Source organism: Pavona decussata, unplaced genomic scaffold (assembly GCF_977016875.1).
Source record: "Pavona decussata unplaced genomic scaffold, jaPavDecu1.1 SCAFFOLD_175, whole genome shotgun sequence".
Lineage (NCBI taxonomy): Eukaryota > Metazoa > Cnidaria > Anthozoa > Scleractinia > Agariciidae > Pavona > Pavona decussata.
In genome coordinates this window covers 1,476,487-1,484,041 of record NW_028145586.1, presented here as the reverse complement: position 1 = coordinate 1,484,041, position 7,555 = coordinate 1,476,487, and the positions used below count along the sequence as shown (strand labels likewise).

The following is a 7,555-nucleotide window of genomic DNA, read 5'->3' as shown; positions in this document are numbered from 1 at the left end:
AGAGCTGGAGAGCAACAAGGGGGTGGGGAAGGGGGTGGAGATGGGAGTAAGGCCTCTGTTTTGCCTGCCAGCAAGCCATGGTTCCGCCATCGTCTATATAAACAGTTTACCTATTCTACGCGCAAATTTCAACCTGTGGGATGTGGTGTTTTCGTATTTCTACCGAGTCCTACAAACTCCTAAGCACGCACTGGGTCTGGTTAATGTTGTTCTAAAGCTGATTAAGCGGCCCGGGATCAGAAAGGTTGACTGACACGTTCATCATTGAGCTAGATTTTGGCGATTTTAAAATACCAGGTTATTTTTTTGCTTCCGCATCGTGAGACTGCCACTTCATGCAGGGCAAATACCCGTTTTGTTCATGACTTGTTTTATTTCTATCCAAGCCGTAAAAACTTTTAATTTCCTTTTTCCTTCTCCTATAAAAAACAAAATTGAGCAACCAAATTCTGATGTTTGGACTAGCGTACGCGGTGATTTCAAGGTTTCTGTCCTAGCTGTTGGTAAATACTCTGTACACAAAAGCACCTAACCCAACCTCGTTCCCAAATTTTGCAAGGTAAAAGGACTGGGAACAAGGTTGCACCTTACTCCTCACAGGGCCCAGTTGTTCAAAGCCCAATTAAGCTAATCCTGGATAAACGCAAACTTTCACTCGAGTTTAATTGCTAATGAACAAAGATTCTTCCAAAAGATTTTCGGCCCTCAGTTTTGACTTAGACTTTTCTTTACCTTTACCTTGAAGTTAGCCTTTAAACCCATTTTAACGAACGACGATGAAAGCCTCGATTAACTTTCGAACAACCCGTCCCAGACCACTCTTCAGCAGTGGCGGAGAGGCTAGGCCAGAGGGTGTGTGGGGGTAGTGTGGGGGTGGGTGGTGGGGCGGGGTTTCACGTATAAACACACTGGACACGAAAGAGAAATCAATGTTCCGATCTGTGGCGAGGTTATTAAACATCATTTTTTCACGTACACTGCAAATTCTATTCCTCGCTGCAGCATTAAAAAACTCGCGTGACAAATTGTTTTGTTCGTATATATTGTACTTCGGATTAGCGATGTTTACGGTCTGTACGCCCGTCAATCCGACGGATCCGATTTAAATTTGGTAACTTGATGATAGTGAGCAGGAGAGGTCAATCGCGCGAACGTACGTTGTCGAGCTATCACGCGGTTAGTTACAGCAACAACAAAACAGATATTATTGCATTTGACAGCCATTTCTCTACGGAGCACTGCGGCAGCGGAAAACGAAATCTGAAGACGTTTTACCAAGCTCCTTTGTCTATGAGGTTAGTTTCATGTCTTTCCAACTCTTTGAAAAGATCGCACACACCCCCCATTCATTTCACCTTCCGCTCGCTGTCAGCATGCAGCGTCTTCCAAGCGCAATCACTGAAAAAAACGTAACGGAAATCGACCGAAATCTAGTTAAACGTTTGCCTCAATTGATTCTATTTGAACGACTATAAATTCTTGATATCTGGCTGTGTAAAAACGCGAACGGTTATAATATCAGTAAAGTAAACATCAGTAATATGGCGTCCATCTAAATCGGGCATGTCCACTCAATCTTCTCTTGACAAGCCGGCCGCCGGGTTGTGCCCATTTTTAACAAAAACAAGGAAACGAAAGAAAAAGAATTACAGCAGGAACGAAGACCCCGTGCCAGGGAGAAAGCTAGCGATAATTATAGAAGCAGCTAGCTGACGGCAATATCGGGTTAACCTTTTGCCTGTTGACGTTGAAACCATGAAAGGTGAAACAGCGTACAATTTGCTTCTAATTTTGCGTTTACCGATGTATAAAATTCTAACATGTGCTTACAACTAAGATGTAAGAATTGGTTGTGAGTCGTTGAGGAGCACTTCCCAGTGGAACTCTTTATAATGTGTATACACTGACGATGTCCGATGTCCGATGTCCATTCATTTGAATACTATACATATGTTGTACATTACGATGTGGTTCTTCGGCGTTTGCGTTCGTGAGAAGGACCATTTGTATGAAAGCTACTGAGCAGTGCTTTTTCGCTGTGCTGTTTATTTCGTAATTTTCTTGGAGCAGAAATTTAATTCAAACCATCAGTTAGCAAATTTTCAGCACTTTACTCCAGATCATAGAGTTCCCCTGTTTGAGGGCAACTTTTTTTTTAGTTTGGTCTCGACAAACCAATCTCTCGACACCTCTTGTTTTCATAGGCATTTAAACGTTGTTTTGAAAGATTTTTTTAAGAGATCCTGGCAGAAGAAATAACTAGAACTGTCACCTTAAAAAGTTTACTAATACGGTAACGAGAGAAGATTCATATGACCTTAATTTGGTTTGTTTATTTTCTGGTCGCATATTTCAATGCTCGCAGAATTTTCGTAAATGTTTGCGGCAAACTGCCTTTCGTAGAGTTGCCTGCTAAACTGTTTTGTTGTAAACACATTACTGGCGATAAATAGGATCTATTGTGATCTGGAAAGTGTTCTCGGTAAACTTGCTGTCCACCGTGTCAAGTGCAATATGTCAAAACATTCTTAATCCGGGTTACAAGGAAACTAAGGTAATCATTGGGAGGCTGCAGGCTGGAGTTTGGGGCGGGGGGGGGGGGGGGGGGAGATTCTGTCGCTGTTTGTAGAGAGATGACTTCATATTACGTAAATTGTGTTTCACCTCTGAAGTGCCCACTCTGTTTCGTGAACATTTTAACTGTATATAGGGTATCATTCGAAACACGGGGGTCACTAACTATAGTCGTTAGCTTTCCTTTGGTCGTTAAAATGTTTTTATTACTCAAGTTTCGGGAACGACTCACAGGTCAGAGTTGCCTGTCAGTTCGTCTGGATAAAATACCTGCACGAAAGGCCTCAATTAATCGCCTCAGACATTTGGGAAAGTCTGTAGCTAAGGCGTTTGGATCGAAAGCCGCTCTGAAAGTTGGAGGAGGAGGAGATTCCATTCCCAAACGTTTTCTGCGTCGTTCCGATCAGACTGTGTATAAGTCTCACAAATTTCGCTCCAAAACGATACGAGAAAACTGAAAAAAGTATTTTGCTTATATTTTCTCGTTGGGTTCCCCTAATAGGTTTTGGCATTATTCTTTCTCCGTTATTCTCGGTGTGTGTTTCTAAAACAACACGATCTCGTGCCGTTTATTTCGTTCGCGCCTTTGAGGATCGTGTGAGAAAATAAAAGGTCGTTGAACAGGCCACCTTTCGGCCAAACCTTGTTGTACAGATTGACATTAAACCCCAAGTAAACCCCTATCCATATAAACCCCAATCCAATTAAACCCCTATCCATATAAGCTATATAGGTTGAGACGTTTTGATCTTAAATAGGGCCTAGATTTTAATCATTTTGGACTGAAAGTCTGAATTGAAACGGGTACTGGATTTGACAGAAACGAGTACAGATTCTACAACCCAGGTCTGAAGATGGGTGCAAATTTTAGAAGCAAGGTCTGAAAACGTGGTTCTGTTTTCGGTGCCAGTTATCCAACATTCCAACCATATCTTCTCTGAAACCAGAAAAATATACTCTAGAATTGACAACATTCAGATGGTCAGCTGCTTGTTTTTACTTCTTAAAAATAACGCTAATGTGGTCTAATATCAGCCTTATCATGCATACTTTGTCTGCCTTATAGATCAGTGATTATTTTGGAGAAATTGCACGCGTTAGATTATAAGCACGCGAATTGAGTAAAACAATGCACCCGCCCAAGAAACCCACGGTCACCGTGGACGGGACCGCTTCATTAATCATTCCACGCGTGGAACGCGTGGAAATCTCGAAGCTTGAAGGGATTACGCGCGTGTCCATAACACTTTGCATTATAAATCTTTCTAAACAGAAATAGTTGGTGTTATACGAGTTATGACAGGTCTATTTATTTTGTCGTTTTCAATAAAAGAAAATGCACAAATATCAATAACAAATAAATAATTAATTAATAAATACCCAACGCTAAATTGAACGTTAATTTTCCTGTCTAGTTATCGATTGGATTAACCTCGGTGCAGGAAAAATAATCGGATATTTTTCTGATATACTGATTAGCAGGTTAAATGCTAGGATTAAGCGTTAAAACTCTGAGAGGTTTCTCAGGGTAATCCGAAAATGCCTCAATAGGGTCGTAATGCGGGGCCACATGATTTAAATGATTTTTAGGATGTTTATAAAGAAGAAAATAGGGTGTGTGGGGGGGTTACCCTGGTAATTTTTTTTTCGCGGTGCTACGGGCCTTTGGAGCCAGGGTGGGGGGTGGGGGTTTGGATTTCAAGATGATTAAAAATCAAAATTTGAGATGAACTCCAAAACAGTGTGCTGGAACTTGAAGCGCCCTCGGTAATGGCGGCCTGTCTTTTGCTGTGTACAAACGTTTACTCCCTCTATTTGTTTCCGCTAAATCACTGTTCACACCGGTCGCCACTTAATTCTTTGGATACTTTCAGAACCTTTGCGATGTAATGTAGAGTTTATCTTCAAAGGATCTAACGATATTAGTTATCCCTTTATTCGTATCCTCTCTTGTATGCGGCTAATTCTCTCACTGGTTGATTCATTTGTTCATCTATTCTCGTTTCTTAATACCTCCGGGATATTTTAATATTGTTTTATCCTTGGTAAATACTCCTTTTAAATCTTTATCTCACAGTTTTTGAATTTCAGTTTTCTTTACCTGCAGTGCATCATGGGAACTAACAAAATGATGACGTCGCCATGATGTCACGTGACTGATGTCATCAGCAATCGACAAGAAATCAAAAATTTTTTGTTTTCGTAGATTTTCAAACAAGATTATTCGCTCACTTGCTTTGTTAAAGAGCTATAGTTTATTCCAACACTGATTTTACGAACACCTTGAGGATGTCTGACGGTAAAGATTCTGCAACTGGAGAAAACCTGCCTCAAAAACCCACGGCCTCGGCGGCAAAACAGCGGCGTTCAAGTCTGTTTGAAGTTGGATTTCCTGTCATGCGAGATCGTGGTTCCAGTATGGTTTCTATTCCCAGTATGGTCCCGAGCCAAATCCACCACCTTCACCAAAAAGTTCGCTACGAAAACACCTACAAGATGGAGCCAGACAAACGATTTCACATCCCCGAGGTCAAAGAAATCATGGACGAAACGCTAGAGTCTTCTTTGAAGGATGTCAAATACGACCCTATCAGGTGCAAGGCTTTGAGCAAATCGCTGTCTCATACCATCTGTGAGAGAGTCAAGCTTTTGGGATTTAACCGGTTCAAGATTGTCTGCATTGTGAATATCGGCGAGATGAAGGGTCAAGATGTTCGCGTTGCTAGCCGTTTTCTCTGGGACGAAAAACACGACAATTGGGTCGACTCCGTGTTTACAAGTTCGGAGTTATTCGGTGTTGCAGTCGTTTTTGGTGTTTATCAAGAATGATCAATTTGTCAAGCTGAACTTAAGCTTAACTTAAGCTTATTTGTAACCATCATTTTTATTTCAAATTGGTGGGATTTGCAAAGTTTAAGCGAAGATTTAATTTACGCGGGAAAGTGAATTTCCTCAAAACTTCTCTCAGTTGAATGTAAGTATAAGGACGACTAATTTTTTTAAAAAGTTTTCTGAAAATTTTTTGATATCATTCAATTGTTAGGCACTTCTGTTTGTTAAAATTCACAATGTTTTGACTTGATATCCATTGTCTTGACTTAGCTGCTTTGCAGCTTAAAATTCATTTATCCGACAATTTAAAGACTTAGTTCATACCCTTGTTAAATACAACACCTTTTATAAAAGTGCATCTAATAATTATACTTTAAGTGATATGGTTATACTAGTTTATGAGATTACGGCTTTCAGGTGAAATTTTCTGAAAAAAAAATCGCAACTTTTTCCAGGCAACTCGCTATTATCTGAGATGTATAAAATAACTTTTGCAAATCTTTGCTCAAAGATAAACTATTTATCAAAGACAAAGCATACAACACAAGGATCGCAAATTTTGAATCCTGCTAATTTTAATTTTGTAGATTTGTCTGTACTGTACTGTATTATCTGGGTTGCATCTGTAGTAAACTACGGGCAAGGTTAATTGAAATAGCTGTATAATCGAGAGGAGAACGTGTAAGGTGCTTGACTGCCGTACTCCGTTCGAGTGTAGTGCATTCAAGAAAACAGTAAAATTCTTGGTGTTATCTTATTTGTCAGTTGACTTGGTTTTGTATTTTTTGCTGTTTTTTTTTTCGGAGGGATATGTTCAACAGCCCCTGACAACACGAGAAGCTGGTGACGGCTTTTATTGTAAAGGCCCGTTGAAACGGTTTTAACATTTGCTTCAACATGCGTTCACCGCAGTTGTTGAACCAAATGTCGGGGACGTTTGAACAGGCGTTCAACATTGTTTAAAAAATGTTGGAAGCTTGTTAAAAGTGTGTTGAATCAATTTAATTTGGTTTAAACTTTCATTCAACATCGCTTCAACATTTCCTTTGTTCTTGAAAATGTTGAATGGTGTTCAAACTGTTTGAACACTCCGTTCATCCAACATTTGCCCAACATCCGTTCGACTTTTGTCAAACGAATGTTGGGCAAATGTTGAAACCGTTTAAACGAGCCTTAACAGGGGAGAGCGAAGCTGAAACAAAAGCTGATTACAATAGCAAATCAATGGGATATATTTACCTCAAAATATTCCCTTCGCCTTCGTCCCCAACAAACGCCCTTGAACGCATGGTTTCATTCAATCATTCAATCAATTACGATAAGACAATTCTATCAACCATTCTCTAAAGAAGTATTGTGGTCGTAAATAACGAGAAAATACCAGCTCAAGATTGGATAGAATCATACCTTTAGTGTTCAATGATGTATCACGTCTCGCTTTTCTTGTGAACCTGAAGTCCCTTTTCTCCGATTCCCTCAGAAGTCTTCCAGCCATTCAATCCATTCATCGAGTTGTCTTGACTTTCTTGTCTCTGTCTTTCCGTTCACAACAAGCAAAGCGTATAATACAAATTTTCAGCAAACAAAATACCAAAACATGTTTCCCATCCAATGTCATCATGTGTAAGCCCCACTGAAGCAATGAGCATGACGTATTTGTAATTCAATATGTACATGGAATGTTACGAAAGAACAAGTATTTGGTTTGCATTAGAAAACCTCGTCCCTTGGGGACATGTGATATGTTCCCCCCGCTCCGAACCTTCGAGTAAGGAACTGGACTTTCACTCAACAAAACGAGCACTGTGATTGGTTGATTCTTGGTCACGTGTCCCTGATCAAATACAAATGTATCCCGACCGAGATACAATTCCTCAGTTGTTTGTTTGTTTTGCTGTGATTGTTGAAGGGCAAGTCTAAATATTATAACAAAGCACTTAATGTATGGTCCCGAGGGAAACAGCTAGTTTTGTTTTCCCTCGAGTCCTGTGTTTCTCGAGATGTATAATAATACCCTCGCTCCAGGGTTCGGATTGGTACGACTTTGATTCAATTTAGTTCGTATACTGATGTAATAAGAATTTTTCCTCTTCAGTTTTGATTTTACATTCCTTCAACTTTAACCAAGCATAAGGTTTACAAACAGAGG

General features: G+C 40.0%; 1 pseudogene across 1 annotated transcript; it reads left to right on the top strand.

Annotated features, from left to right (window-relative positions):
• The first annotated feature begins 1,138 nt into the window (after nt 1–1,138).
• Nucleotides 1,139–6,163, top strand: LOC146463567 (dynein light chain Tctex-type 5 pseudogene; annotated as a pseudogene). Its single transcript, XR_014856816.1, has 2 exons — nt 1,139–1,295; nt 4,682–6,163. The product of XR_014856816.1 is annotated as a dynein light chain Tctex-type 5 pseudogene (transcript).
• The last annotated feature ends 1,392 nt before the right edge of the window (nt 6,164–7,555 follow it).